Genomic DNA, 15,217 nt, shown 5'->3' with positions numbered 1-15,217 from the left:
CAGAGCAGTTTCACTTGTCTCTGTGTGCACAGCCTGTCGAGGGGAAGATGAAACTGTACTTTTCCCCTCCAGATGATAGTTATCACCATCTGTGATTTCGGGAAATAGATGAGAATTATCCTGGCTGTGGAAGTTATTGTAAGTGGAGGAAACTTCAGGAGGCAGGGCATGCTCCTGCTGCCCGTGACTGACAGGTCTGGTTCTGCCCCCAGGTTCAGGCAGGCTGGAGTATCCATTGTAATAGTATTTCTAAGGAAGGCCCTTTTCAGGTGAGCACAGAGACATTCTCCTAAATCTCTGCCCCCGTCTCCCTCATGCCCCCAGCGCAGGGGCAGCGTGGGGGGTGGGAGGCTGGGGACTGTTGACAATTTGCTGCCCGAGACAATTGATCGCAGCCCAGGGCTGGGAGCGCCGGCTCCGTGCCACTGCGGCGGGGGGCGCGCTCGTTCCGGGGGGGGGCGGGCTGCTTTGTGCCCCCCCGGCCAGTGGGGCGGGGCTGGGGGCGGGGGGCTGGGAGCCCCGCTTCCCTGGGGCGCTGCCCGCGGAGCTCCCGGGGCGGCCGCGTTCCGGGCAGGGCTGGGGCAGCTCCGGGCGCAGCGTGGCTGGGGCCTGCTGGGGCTTTGCGGGGAGCCCCTGGCGGGGGCGGGAGGCCGGGCCGGGCTCTCACCTGGCTCCGGGGCGGGGGGGAGTGGGAGGGCGAGGAAAGGGGGCGGCCCCGTCGCCACTGGGAAGGGGCAGCGAGAGAGGGAGGCAATGGGGGAGTGTCCCTTTAAGAGGCACAATTGGGTGCCTGTCTCTTTAAAGGAGAAAGGTGGGGGTGGTGCCACAGAGAGGTGGGGGATGAGCTATGTTAATTGAGGGGGAGGTACCAAGATGAATGGGGGAATGTAAGGGCGGTGCTTCGTGCAGGCGCGGAAGGGGCTTATGGATTCAGGCCTGCCTCTTTAAGAAACTGGTTGATACCATTGTGTGGGGAAGGGTATGTACAGTCTCCTCCTCTGGGACGGTACTATTCCCAGGGCGGGGTTGAGAGGCGGCACCATCGCCTGAGTAAGTAGGGGATAGTACCATTGCCGGGGCGGGGCAGAGGGGGCGATGGGTGGTACCATTCGGCTAGTTGGCATGAGGGGGTGACGGGCGATACCAGTTTGTGGAGGGGGAGCGCTGGCGGACAATGGAGCCTGTGTGTGTTTGCGGGAGGGGATTGGATCCGCCGCCCCCTCCCGCCCGGAGCTGAGAACCGCCCCGCCCCCTCCCCTCCCGCCCGGCGCCGCTCGGTAAGTGGCGCCGTGTGTGCGGGAGCGGGGTCCGCGTGCTGCCGGCGGCCGGGGGGGTCCCGGCGGGGCTGAGCCGCCCGCCCGCCCCGGGGAAAGTTTCGCAGTTTGGGGCTGGGCAGAGATTCCCGGGGGGGGGGGGCAGAGTGTGTGGGGCGGGCTCGGGCGGGGGGGGGCGGTGGGCTCAGGCCGTCTCGGGGGGCGGGCGTGTGGGGCAGGTGGGGGGGTTGGGGCGGTGTGTGGGGGGGGAGGGCTGGTGGGGCAGGGCAGTGTGGGGTGGTGGGCTCATGAGGCAGTGTGGGGGGAGGGCTGGTGGGGCAGGGGTGGGGATGGGGAGGGTGGGGCACCGTGTGGGGAGGTGTGTGGGTGTGGTGGGCTTATGAGGCAATGTGTGGGGAGGGCTCATGGGGCTTGTGGGATGGGGAGTGAAGCGCCCAGTCTGGGGGTCCATACAGAGAGGCGGATGGGTGCGTACTCTCATAGCACTGTGCAGGCTGGAAGCAGGTGCTGAATCCCAGGGAAGGCATAGAGGGTGGGAGTTGCATGGAGCTGGAGCAAGGGAGTCAGGAAATCCAGGGGAGAACCCCACATATGGAATTGGGAGGTTAAAAGGAAGGATTTCTTGTTGGGAGGAAAGTGGAGGGAATGCAATATCTGGGATTCCTGGTGGAGATTGGATGATAACATCCCCTCTCAGTAGCTGATCCTGATTCTCCACCCATGGGTGACCTGGAGGTGAGGGGACCTCATAATGCTATGGGTAAAAATGTGCCCATTGATGAGAGAGGAAGAGGCTGCTTAAAGGGTCAGCATACTGGGATAGGATAAATTACATGAGGAGACAGGTGGGAAGAGTCAAGTATTGGCAATATAAGTATAGACAGGAAAGGATAGGAGATGAATCCTGGGGGATAATTGGGACTTGAAAGAGATGGTGGGTGATTAAGTGGTTAAGGTTAGAGGGGATCAGAGAGGCTGTTCTTTTTTTTCAGGTTAGGAAGCATGGGATAGGGAAAGAGTTATGGTTGAGAAATGATGGTTGCAGCTGGTGGTGATAGAGATGTGGACTAAGGCATTGATCATGGAATAATTCATACTCCATCAGATGAGGAAGATTGTATTGCAGAGAAAGCGTAGTGTTTTCAGAGTAAATGTGTATAATACAGGTTCCAGGGTAGTGGATTAAGTTGGGGACACTAACCTACTATTCAAGGACCTTTCTTGTGAAAGAGGAGAGAAGAACTCTCTCCTTTGGCTCTATCTTGGGAAGAAACTGCCACTCCTTGGTGATGTTAATAAGTGTCCAAACTGGTTTTTGGGGAGGGGGGGGTGGAGAGAGAATGGTCATGCCTGAATGGGGCTTTTCACCTTAAATTCTCTAATTATTAGCTCTTCAGATATTAGTTTTAGGGAGGAGAGGCAGGTACTACACCTCCCCAAGGTCCACACTAACAATTTTTTTTGGGGTGGGGTTTACAATCTCACTTTCCTATTCTGAAAAAAAGGTGGTTCTCTCCCAGGTTGCTGTGTGAAGACATGAAAGACCCACGCAAACATCCCAGAAAACTGACTATATGCACAGTACTCTTGAGTGGAAAAAGAGAAATGAATAACGATCTTATTTTTGTGAACAGTGACCTGGGGTGCATGTCGTCTTAAAATAGCACGAAAACAAACATTGAAAGCCAGAAACACCTAAATTAATCAAAAACCACACAGGAAAGTATGGAAATGTAGCATTAACATCCCCTAGATAGCCTTAATTCTGACTCCATTCACGTCCAGCCTGCTTCTACTTAGTGTTAGTATTCATACAGTTAGGCCTCCTCTACCTTAGGGAAAAAACTACCCATAGCTGACAACAGGTGTTGATAATTTGCGCTTGGGAAATTGTATAAACATAGTTTGTTTTTTGTCTATATTTGCAACTAAATTGTCTTCAACGCCTATTCACTTGCACCCATTGCCTGCAATGTAGATCTGCTTTTTCCTGGAAACCGTGTTATTGTAGTTGATTTGGTGATATATAACTGTTGTCCAATGTATACCTGGCCAACTAGGTCTGATGGCTATGGTTATTTTAAAGGTGTCCGCCAGAAATTTTAAACTGAGCTTGAGTGCTCTTTTGCTGCTTTATGTGTATCTCCTTTTCTCCTGTGTATGCCCCCACCTCCCAATCAAAACAAACAAAAACAAAATCTGCTTGCGCTTTTTTTTTTTAAACTTGGAACTATTAAAAATGTCAGGCTTGTGTTTCCCAGTTTTTGCTGGAGAGCTTGTGTTATGGGGTGGGATTGAGTCTCAGCATTATTGTTAACTCTTAACACCTTAAATGAAGAGGTGGAGAAATTGAATCTTTAACAAAGACCTCTTTTATACAAAATGTTAATCATTAAAGTTAGACAAGTGTAAACAAAACCAAACAAAAAACTAAAGTTTTTTTTAAACAATTGAGTAAAACCCGCTCCCTCTCAATTGCTCATCTTTGGCCAGGGCAGATCTACATATTTGGTGGGATAGCAGAATCAGTTAGATGTAGGGCTTTTTGTGATGCTTCTATATTTTCAAAGGTGCTAGTATAGACACACTTAACCAGCATAAGTCTTTTTGCTAGAATAGTTAGTTTACACCATTCCCAAGTTAAATTTTCCTGGCAAAATCACTTTTTTGCTGATGTAAACTGTCTCTCCACTGGGCATTTGCCAGTATGACTGTGGTGGCAAATCTTTTCTAGTGTAAACCTAGCATTTCACTCTCAGCTCTTGTGAGCTCATAATTTAATTGTTCACCAGTCAACATAATCTTCTAGGCTAGGCTGGACTTGAATTCCTAATGTAAAAAGTAAGCAAAAAATGCTTTATTTAAACAAAAAAAAAAAAAAAGAGCCTCTTCCAGGTCTCCTTCATATATGATAAAGAAACAAAGTGTACAAACTCCATTTTTCCTCCTTTGCAAATCACCTTTAAACCCTGTATGTTCTGCTCAATTCATATTAGGATTAGTCCATAGTCAAAGCAACAGGGTTTGAGACTTAATGACCAACGAATACAGAATTTAAAGTAACAACTGGTTATGGGATTCAGATTCATAGAAACATAAATCCTGTATTGGATTAAATTGGAATTTCCAAGCTATCTGTCTAAAGTCTTACTTCTGGGCTTTCTCATAGTTGCCTTTATAAATCTTTCTTTAAAGGTTTTCCTCTTAATTTATTGAGACATGTTTTCAATCCTAAAAGTCTTTCAGTGTCTCTCTTTTCGGGGAGAGGGGATAGGGTGGGAAGAGTGTAGGAATTTCTTTAGGGTTTTTCTGAGTGTTTGTTTACCAAAAAAACCCAAACAAACCCAAAGTGAAGGGTAAAATTTTGGTATCCTCTTCATATGGGACGCTTAGGGTTCTAGCTGCAAGTGTGCCACTTCAGCCTTTCAAGTATACACACTCATTGCAGTGATGGGAGGGGTTCTCTCATTGGTATAGTTAATCTACTTCCCCAAGAAGTTGTAGCGGGGTCAGTAGAAGGATTCTAGTGCTGTTGACATACCCCAGGTGTTAGCTCATCTGAACTATATTGCTCAAAGGTATGGATTTTTCACACCCCTGAGCGACATAGCTGTGTTGACTTAACTCTTGAGTGTAGACCTGACCATAATCTTGACCAAATATGCAAATTTATGTCCTGCTATGTTAACTGACATGCCTTGGGCCATATCTACACTAGGAGTGATTTACTAGTAGAGGAGTATCAATATGCTTTACCGGCAAAACATTCCTAGTGTGGATGCAGCTAATGCTGTCAAAGCCGGGGTGGCCAACCTGAAAAGAAGCCAGAATTTACCAATGTAATAATTGGAGATATATACCAATCTCCTAGAACTGGAAGGGACCTTGAAAGGTCATCAAGTCCAGCCCCCTGCCTTCACTAGCAGGACCAATTTTTGCCCCAGATCCCTAAGTGGCCCCCTCAAGGATTGAACTCACAACCCTGGATTTAGCAGGCCAATGCTCAAACCACTGAGCTATCCCTCCCCTGGAAGAAAATTTTAATAATTTTAATTAATAATGTACATTGCCAAAGAGCCACAGTAATATGACAGCAGCCCACCATCTGCTCCCCAGTGCCTCCCGCCTGCCGGCAGTCTCCACCAACCAGCACCTACTCCCCACTCTCCCCGCCCACTGCAAGCAGCTGTTTCACGTGCACAGGAGGCTATAGGGGGGAGGAGCGAGGGCATGGAAGGGGCAGGGGTCTTGGGGGAAGGGGTGGAGTGGGGGCACAGCAGGGGGTTGAGCAGTGAGCACCCCCCGGCACATTGGAGAAGTTAGCATCTATAGCTCCAGCCCCGGAATCAGTGCCTATACAAGGAGCCGCATGCGGCTCTGGAGCCACAGGTTGGCCACCCCTGGTCAAAGCTGTGCTTTATCAGTATTAGTTTATTCCACCCCCAAACAAAACAAGCTATACTGGCAAAAGCACAGTTTTACATTTGCACCAGGGTCTTGTGCTGCCACAGCTGTGTCAGTCAAGGATCACATCTCTTCACATCCCTGACCAGTATAGCTCTGCCATCAGAAGTCTGTGGTGTAGATATGGCCTTGGTGTTTCGCTTGCTCAAACTGCATCATTATTTCTTCAGAGGAATGCAAGCAGCCTTAAAATCCTTCAGCCTAGTTGGCTTGGCCTTGGCCTTTTTGGAAGTCCGTGCTTCAGTAAGATCTGTGGTTTATCTCCATAGATATGAAATCCTTTAACCCAAGCAGACTTGCTAAGGACTTCGAGTCCTTACTTATGAGCTTTGTCTGAGTCCCTGTGGAGTTTGAATTTTGCTAGAGAGATGAGTGCATTAACCCCAGGTTCTGGGCCAAGTTGTGTGTGATAGGAGGAGGCATTGTGTGGACTGAATCTTTCCCCAATATCATTGTTTTGTGCAATGTAAACAAAACAAACAAACCTGTTACACCTTTTGAGACTTTTCTGAAGTCCCACATTTTTGTAGACCAGGCAAAGTTCTTAAAAGTGCTGGAAGACTTCATACAACTCAGCAAAAATTAGGATGGTCTTCATGAAGTCAGCTGAGTCCTGACTAACTATTCTGATGTTCCTAGTTTGGCAATTAATAATTTAAAATCAGGGTTATTCATATGTTGTAGAACTATGGTTACATATTTAAGTTTCTAACCTCAGTGTTTTGGAAGCATAACACCTTTTGCTTTGTTCTAAGAACCTGCAAAACTTGCCAAATATTATTTACACCTAAATTTTCCAACTTCCCTAGCTCAAACAGCTTTTTCAATTTACGTCAGGTTAACGAGGGAAGGGGAAAAGTAGGACTTATAACAGAAATCTGGTTACAATTTTAACTAAAGCTTTTGTCATGCCATTACTGACTGACTGAATGTGGAACTTCAAGATAGTGTAAATTGGTGGAATATTTGGTGCAATTGTATTTAAGCTGTGGGAGTCATTGCCACAAAATTGTTGAGGCCAAGAATTAGAGATTCAAAAAGGGATTGGATATTTGTGTGGATATCAAGAATATCCGGAGTTGTAATCATTGACAATACATTTTTTGGAAGTGCTACCAAGCCATGCGCTAGCAAGCCATTGCTTCAGCCAATCTCTATTAGTAATCAGGATGAAATTTAAATAGGGGACAAATTATCCCACATATGCTTCTGCATAGTTCTTATATCATCCTCTGAAGTAGGTGGTGCTGGCCACTGTTGGAGATGATACTGGACTGCTGGCCTGATCCAGTGTGGTAATTAGTGTGTTCCCTCTGGGGTCTTAAACTGCTGCTATTGATAAGAAGTAAATGTTTCCAGGTGTATTTTGAATTTGCTTTCTGTACACCTTTTGTGGAGTGTTCTGCCTGCTCTTGAAATCCGAATGACAGTATAAAGATTATGATCAAATGAGTACATAACTCTCACTGAAGAAGGTTCTCAAAAATACTCCAGACTTTTTGTTCTTTTATGTTGGGGGTGGGGTGGAGAATTTGAGACAAAAAGTGACATATCAAAGAGCAGGGGTCAGCTTATAAATGGGTCTACAGCAAAATTTGATGATTTTAAATTCTATGGAATCATTGAATATCTAATACACCTGCAGCTCCCATTGGCTGGAAACGGCGAACCACGGCCACAGGGAGCGGAGGGGCCCCATGTCTGCAGACTCTCCAAGTAAACAAAACATCCTGACCTGCCAGCGGCTTGCCCTGATGGGCTGAAAGCCAAAGATTTCCAACCCCTGAAATATAGGGTTGGCTTATGAAAGGGTCGTACAGTTTTTGCTATTTTACCTATCCATTTTTGGTGGTCAGCTTATAAATTAATGGGCTAATGAACGAGTATATACAGTAATACTTTTTTTTAAGCACTCTTACCAGTGTTCTATAGGACTATAATAGACTTCACTAGTAACTTAACTTCATGTTGAATAGAGCCCTGGCCTCAATCTGTGTGAAGTTCAGAGCAGCTGCAGTGCAGATGTAGCTAAATTAGCTATGCACTCAGCTTTTCTTAAAACTTTGGAATACTCTGAACTGGCTTTGTTCCATTTCCATATGTTTCAGGGAGCTATAGGCCTGGTGAAAAGGTTTCTGATTGTGTCCCCAAAACGTCTCCTTAACCTGCCTGAGGGAATGTGCATATGATCTGGAGCCAGGAAGTTCTAAGTTCTTGGCTCATCTTTTCACTTGGCTGGTCTTTATTCTCTGTACTTCATGACTCTTGCACTTGCCCAACTATCATTACCCCATTGTATAGACAGGGTTAGTGAGGCCCAGAGACTTTTACTTAAACCTTCCTATGTAATCCTGGCTTAGTAATGCTGTGAACAGAACCCAGAACTCTTGTAATATAGAATCACAGAATCTTAGAAATGTAGAGCTGGAAGGGACATTGAGAAATGTGGCTGGACAATTACCTAGGCCATCCCTGGCAGTTTCTGCTCATATTTTATCCACTAGACCACTGTGCCTCAGAAAAAATACCTTAAATCTGTGTGCTTAGTTAGGCTGTCTGTAAAATGGAGCAACTAGTACTTTTTCCCTTTTATCAAGTGCTTTGAATTCTACAGATGAGAAAATCCTAATGCCAGAGCATTAATTACTTTAATGATTTATATATTTTATGCCACTTGGAAATTAAAAGCACTGCATAAGAGTAAACTCCGAGGCCCATTTTACAGATAGTGCTGTAGTGGGCTGTGCAGATAGTGACATGATTTGTTGTATGACCTTGGGGAAGTGTTCTCATATCCCCATTTGTCTTAAACAGTGATTAATATTTATTGACATACATATCTGGGTGTGTTTGAGGATTAATTAGGAGTGTTTGCACAGTTAATTGAAAAGACAGCTTTATTTCATTGGTGAAGTAATAAAAACCTCTCTGTAGTAGGGTTGTTATACTGGAAAAGTTGCGGCAACTTTCTTTTGAGTAGCTCACTACTCTTCAAAAATTTCAACTATTGAGTTGAAATTTTCCAGACTTTTTGTTCTTTTATGTTGGGGGTGGGGTGGAGAATTTGAGACAAAATGGTTAAACTGCTTTTGAGGAGAAAAATATTTTCTCTTTTTTTAAACAAAATCTTACAACCTTTTTTTGGTTAGGTATAGAAAGTTGAAATTGTCAGAGAAATAGTGCCATAATTGAGCAGAAATGCCCCTGAATATTCCCCTTAAACTAGTTTTGCCTTGCCTTTGAAAATAACACTCTGTGTATGCAGTACAGTTGATGCTTTGAAGTATTTCAGGTTTTGCTGTGCATGTGTATTATGCAGTGTATCCTTGCAGCAAACTGGGGCACTGGTTCAGTAATTAATGGCCCCTAACACTTACTGCAACACCTGGACTTTCCTTGGAGGAGGAGGTCTGTCCACAAGCTGATCAATCCCTCCCCTTTGTGGCTTGTGAGAGATGACAAAATCACAGCTTGATGTGTTATGCCTGCAGACTCTCTTCATATCTTTCATTCTAGAAACTTAGTGACTGGCTGCCAAAATGAATAGAAAAAACACTTGCCCCTTTCCATACCTGGCTGATACGTGCCTCATTCCTTCTGTTTAAACAATGCAGTGGTGTTGTGTTGCATACTGAGGAACAAGAAGGCTTCTTCACTTCAGTTACTCCCACCCTCGCATTCCCTATTCAAGGGGTGCCCAACCTATGGTCCACGGGCCGTACACTGCCTACCAGAGCATTTCATGAGGCTCGCAGCCTGCTTCAACACCATATACTAATGGCTGATTCATTAGCGTTTTGTCGTCGGGTTATACAAGTATGTAAATAGGTTGTTTCTATGTAGAGCATTGTCTATCCAAATACATACAAAACAAGCTGAACTTAAAATATAAATCAATACAAGTGACTTTAAATCTTATTAAAATAGGTGGAATCAGTTTGGCCCACACAAGATTGCGCTTAGGTTTATGTGACCTGCCTGTGTAATAAGGTTGAGCACCACTGCCCTATTCTGTTCCGTTGACTCTAGGTTCCTACCAATGTTTCATGTTTGAGCTGATAGTTTTTTTCTTTTCCATGTAGTTTTGACCTGTCCTGAAGTTTGAGCTGAAATGTTAAATATCTTTTAGTCTGGTGAGTGATTTCCTTTTTGGGGGCAAAAAGAGGTCACCACTGGCTTCAAGCCTGTTTCTTGCCTCATTGTGAAGGAGGAGCTAGAATTTGGAGGTGAAGATGTGGAAGCCTGCATAGGCAACATATTTGCATAGCTCCTAGCTCTGGAAGAGCTACTCTTCAAAGACCAGGGCTGCCTGCTGGACATCTATGTATTGTGTTGACTGAGATTAACTTTGAGCTGCAGACATAATTTGTTAAGCCCCAGAGGCCTGTCTGCACTAGGGAGATGTAACAAACATTTTCCTGTTTGCTGCTAATAGCAGTTTGGTTCCACTGATGTTCTGTAGAAGCAGCAAAGAATCCTAGCTGCTGCTTTATAGACTAACATGATGTTTTGCAGCATAGCTAACACTGGTGGAACTGCAATGGAGTTAGCAACAATGGGAAACATTTGCAGAACTTCCTTGGTGCAGACATGACGAGTGTGTATCGTAGCCTGGCTCGCACTTCTACACAGCCAAAACCCTCGTGGCTGAGAGTCCCAGAACCTGGGTCAGCTGATTTGGGCTCATTGTGCAGGGCTAAAAGTAGCAGTGTAGATGTTCAGGCTCAGACTGTAGCCCAGGCTCTGAGACCCAGCCCCACTTCCTGGATTTCAGAGCCCAGGCTCCAGTCTGAACCCTACTTTTAGTCCTGCAGCACGAGCAAGTCAGTTGATCCAGGCTCTGAGACTTGCTATGTGTTTTTGCTGCTGTGTAGATGTACCTTAGGTGGCTTCTAGAGCAGGTAAACTGCGTCAGTGGTTGCTGGGAGATAGTGTGAGCATATTGTTGATGTGATAATTGTACAATATATTAAAGGGGGATAGTGTCAACTCAAAATCTAGTAACTTCAAAATGAATTGAAAGTAACTGTAGATACTATTCCTACCCCTGAATCGCTTGGCAATTTTTGTGTCTTTTTAGGTCTTCGGATATCTGCCTCTCTTGTGTAGAGAAACTGTCCAGTCATGCTCATTCTTTGTCCTGTACAGTTAAAGTGTGGGAAATTTTCAATTTTAAAAAGACGTTTTTAAAAAAAACCCTTAATCGTACCTGCTATTGCAAGCAATACCTTTTAATATTACTAATATTACTGAAAATTAGAAGATTAGAGGAAAATATGCAGAAAATAATTAATACCCACTTAGTTCAGAAGAGCTTGTTCTATATTATTTTAATTATCAAGCTGTACACATACCTATAGTTAGTAAATGCCTGATCTTGTTACCCCCTCCTTAGTCCTACCTTACACAATATACTCCCTACTGTTTGGTACCTCCATCTGTTTTGTTGCATCTAAAACTACATGTGGGCAAATTCTTGTGCTTGTGAGAAAAGTCTTACTGAAATAAACCAGGCTCTCTGCATGTATGAAGTTTCAGGACTGGAGTCCTGAATTGTAAACTCTTTTGGGCAGGGACCCAATCTTTCTACTACATTGCACAACATCTAGCACACATCTTGATACTACAACAGCGGTTCTCAAGCTTTAGCAACCTGAGGACCTCCATTTTGATTTAAAATTTTTCACGGACCCCCCCAAGCGCCCCTGCTCAGCCCCAGACCCTGCCCCCACTCGACCCCTGCCCCTCCTCTTTCGCGCCTCTTTCTGCCCTTTCCCCTGAGCGCACCCCATCTTTGCTCCTCCCAGCACCTCCTGCAGGCTGGGGAACAGCGGTTCCCTGGTGTGCAGGAGGCGCTGGTAGGGAGGGAAAGGAATTGAGGGAGGAAAGGGGAGGAGTTGATCAGCAGGGCCCGCAGACTCCCTGGAGTACCCTCACTAACCCCACTTTGAGAAAAGCTGCACTATAATAACAACCAAGTTTTAAATCCAATGATTATTGTGCTGGGCTTCCTGTTCCATCCAAACCTTCCCACCCCACTGCCACCAATACATCACCATGCACAGCTGAAAATGGAAGTTGGTTAAATCCATGTCTGTGTTCTCTAAGGCATTTCACAAAAGGGAAAACATTCTGTGTCTCTACATAGCAGTATGTGATGGGACAACTTGAGCAAATGGCTTGAGGAGATAAGAGAGTAGGCAGTGAAGAGACACTTGTAGGGGAAGGGAATTGTTCCCTTACAAATATCATAGTATACATATTTATCAATACTTTTCCACTTTGCATGATGTCGCATCAGCAACTGGGATGACTGCACTTCCCTCAGGGACGGGGTGGTTATGGGAATCCCAGCCACCACATCTGCTCTGTATGGATTCTAGGGATGGGGAAAGGTTGGTCCTCTGATTAATGCCCCTACACACAGGAAAAGCAGCAGAGAATGGGTGAGGAACATGAAAGAAGACTTAGAAGAAAGGCAAAAGATATGTCTTCCCTGCAGAGTACACCTGGGTAATCCAAGCCCACCTGCCAGCGTCTACACTGTGGAGCCACATTTGACTCAGCCCCATCTAGCTGCATCCACACTGGTGCTGCAGTAATCCAGGTTAGGTGCTAATATTTCTGGGGATATATCCCATGGTTCTTAGAATTGCACTGAGTTGAGTTGCTCTAGGAATTATTTCACAGTGTCTTGTGAGAAAACTTCTGTCCTTTCCAAGCCCTTGTGTGGAAATGGTGTTAGCCTGCCACTAAAGTATTTCCAGTTCTGCAGGCTGCTCACTTTTGTCTGTTCCACCTGTGCCAAGGCATGGATCCAGTTTGTGGGCAAAGACCTGTTCCTGCATTTGGCAGTATTCATGCAGCAGGTTGTAGATGGTGGTCATGATAGAGGATGCAGTGGCTTGTGTCTGACATGATGGTGGAGACAGCTGGTATGGGTTGCAGTAGCTGTGGATTTCCCCTGTGTAGACTGGTGGTTCTTTGCAAGACCACAAGCACAGAGTTGGGGGGAATACCTTATCATGCAGATCTGGGAGGGCTTAGAATTTCCTCATGAAGAGAGCTATGTTCATTGAGCGGTGTGAAGAGCTTGCCTTGATCCTTTAGTGCCAGGACAATCAGATGGGGGAGGAGAGGCCCTGCCAGTCCATCTGAAAGCTGTCTACTGAAGACTGCTACATGTTGGTTGGCTAACCAGTTTGATGTTGAAGAGCAGTTATTGCTGCAGTTATTTACCCCGGGTGACGTACATTGCTAACATCCCTGAAATAATTAACTTTGTGACAAATTGGGTTCCTGAACTGCGCTGCAGCCCATCCATATAGTGCACATACCCATTGTCTTCCCACCTTAAAGGACACATGAATAATAAGCAATAAGAATAGGTTCTGTAGATATATTAGGAGCAAGAGAAAGACAAAGGAATGTATAGGTCCACTATCTAGTGGGGAAGGAGGGCTAATGGATGACAACAACAAGAAGGCTGAGGTATTTTATGTCTGTTTTGCTTCAGTCTTGATTAAAATGTTAATGGTGACTCGATGTTTAATACAATTAATATTAACAAGAGGGAAGGAACACAAGCTAGAACAGAAATAACAGGTTAAAGAATGTTTAGATAAGTTAGATGTATTCATGTCAGCAGAGTCTGACAAAATTAATCCTAGGGTCCTTAAGGAACTAGCTGAAGCAGTCTTCTAACCATTAGCAATTTTATCTTCAAGAACTTATGAAGGACAGATGAGGTCCTAGAGGACTGGAGAAGAGCAAACATAGTGGGGAGTTATAAACTAGTCAACCTAACTTCAATACCTGGAAAGATACTGGAACAAATGATTAAACAATCAATTTGTAAGCACCTAGAGGATAACAGGGTGATAGTAATAGCGTGCATAGATTAGTCAAGAACAAATCATGCCATGCCAAACCCATTTCCTTCTTTGATAGGGTTACTGGCTTAGTAGATAGGAGGGAAGCAATAGATGTGACATTGTAGGTCGTTCGTGGGTCCTTCCCGGTCTGTCAGGGCGGGAGACCACACCCCTTACTATGATCCCTCCTGGAGCAACTCAGCCCCCGGGGGTGGGGGGGTGGAGGCGAGGGTGGGAGGAATTAGCCAGGAGTCACTTGGTTCTATCCTGCAGCTGGCTGAGCAGCAGGGAGTCTATAAACCCAGGGCCCTCAATCAGGGCGGGGCAGCCAGCAGTTACTGGTCCTGGCTGGTAATCAGTCAAGGCAGCAATTTATCTGCCCGGGGCCCTCAATCAGGGCAGGCAATCCACAGTTAACAGTTCTGGTTGGGTCTACGCAGAGCAACACAGCAGTTCGGGGGGGAATCAGCTCTTGGCAGGAGCTACAGCCAAACCTGTCTGGTGCCCTAACTCTGGCAGGTGCCAGACCAATACAGGCCTCATGGCCTAACAGGGCAGACTGCCACCCTCCAGGGATGGGGTGGCCAGGGTAGGGGGACGCAGGCCCTCCCACTCAACTGCGTCCCAGCCCAGGGCACTATGAATGACAGAGTGGTCTGCCACTGGGTCAGCGGGGATCCTCCTGCAACATGCTGGCTTACAATCAGTCCCACAGCCAAACCCTATTCAGCTTCCCTGGACTCCTTCCTACCCTCCCAGTCCTGGGATACCTGAGTTCCGGGGTTGTCTTCCGTCTCGCTTGGGTAAACAGCAAGTGGCAGCCCCATCAGCTTGTTGGTGTCTGGTAGCTCTGGCAGCCCTTCCGAGTCTCGGGCATGGTGGCAGCCTCCATCGGCTTCAAGCTGCACCAGCAGGGGAGAGACGTCCTTGTCCTCCGACAGCTCTCCCCAAACTGAGCTAGAGGGCTGGTCTTTTATAGTTCCGGTTCCTTTCCCACCCCTCTGCTTCCGGCAGGGCGACCGCAGGTGTCCCAGCTCTGCCCACCGGGAGGGGCTTGTCGGTCTCTCAGGGCGGGAGACCATGGCCCCTCTCTACAGATATCTTGATTTTTATTGTTTTAATAATGTTTTTGATGCAGTCACACATTACATTTACATAAACAAAGCAGGGAAATTTGTTCTAGATGAAATGACTATAAGGCAGGTGACCAAATGGTTGAAAAACTATACTCAGAGAGTAGTTATCAGTGATTCACTGTCAAACTGTGAGGGTATATCTAGTGGGATTCCACAGCAGTCTGTTCTGGGTCAGGCACTAATCAATATTTTCATTAATGATTTGGAGGGGTTGCTAGCACTTTGGAGGACAGGATTGGAATGCAGAATGACTGATTAAATTAGAGAATTGGTTTGAAATCAACAAGATGAAATTCAATAAAGGTAAGTGCAAAGTACTTAAGAAGGAAAAATCAAATGCACAAACACAGAAGTGGAATAACTGGCTCTAGGCAGTAGTCCTGCAGAAAAGCATTTGGGGGTTGTGGTAGATCACAAATTGAATATGAGCTACAAAGTGATGTAGCTACAAAAAAAGCTAATATGCTGG

The 15,217-nt window shown here is 45.9% G+C and overlaps 1 protein-coding gene across 3 annotated transcripts in view; it reads left to right on the top strand.

Annotated features, from left to right (window-relative positions):
- The first annotated feature begins 906 nt into the window (after window positions 1-906).
- Window positions 907-15,217, top strand: part of BCL9 (BCL9 transcription coactivator) — a 35,563-nt gene continuing 21,252 nt past the window's right edge. For all 3 annotated transcript variants that reach the window (XM_039508170.1, XM_039508168.1, XM_039508157.1), the window contains exon 1: window positions 907-1,050. The gene's annotated coding sequence lies outside the window, so the exon portion shown is untranslated. The remainder of the gene's footprint in view (window positions 1,051-15,217) is intronic.

The sequence above is a fragment of the Mauremys reevesii genome, linkage group 1, assembly GCF_016161935.1.
Source record: "Mauremys reevesii isolate NIE-2019 linkage group 1, ASM1616193v1, whole genome shotgun sequence".
Classification (NCBI taxonomy): domain Eukaryota; kingdom Metazoa; phylum Chordata; order Testudines; family Geoemydidae; genus Mauremys; species Mauremys reevesii.
This window is presented reverse-complemented; position numbering and strand designations above follow the sequence as displayed.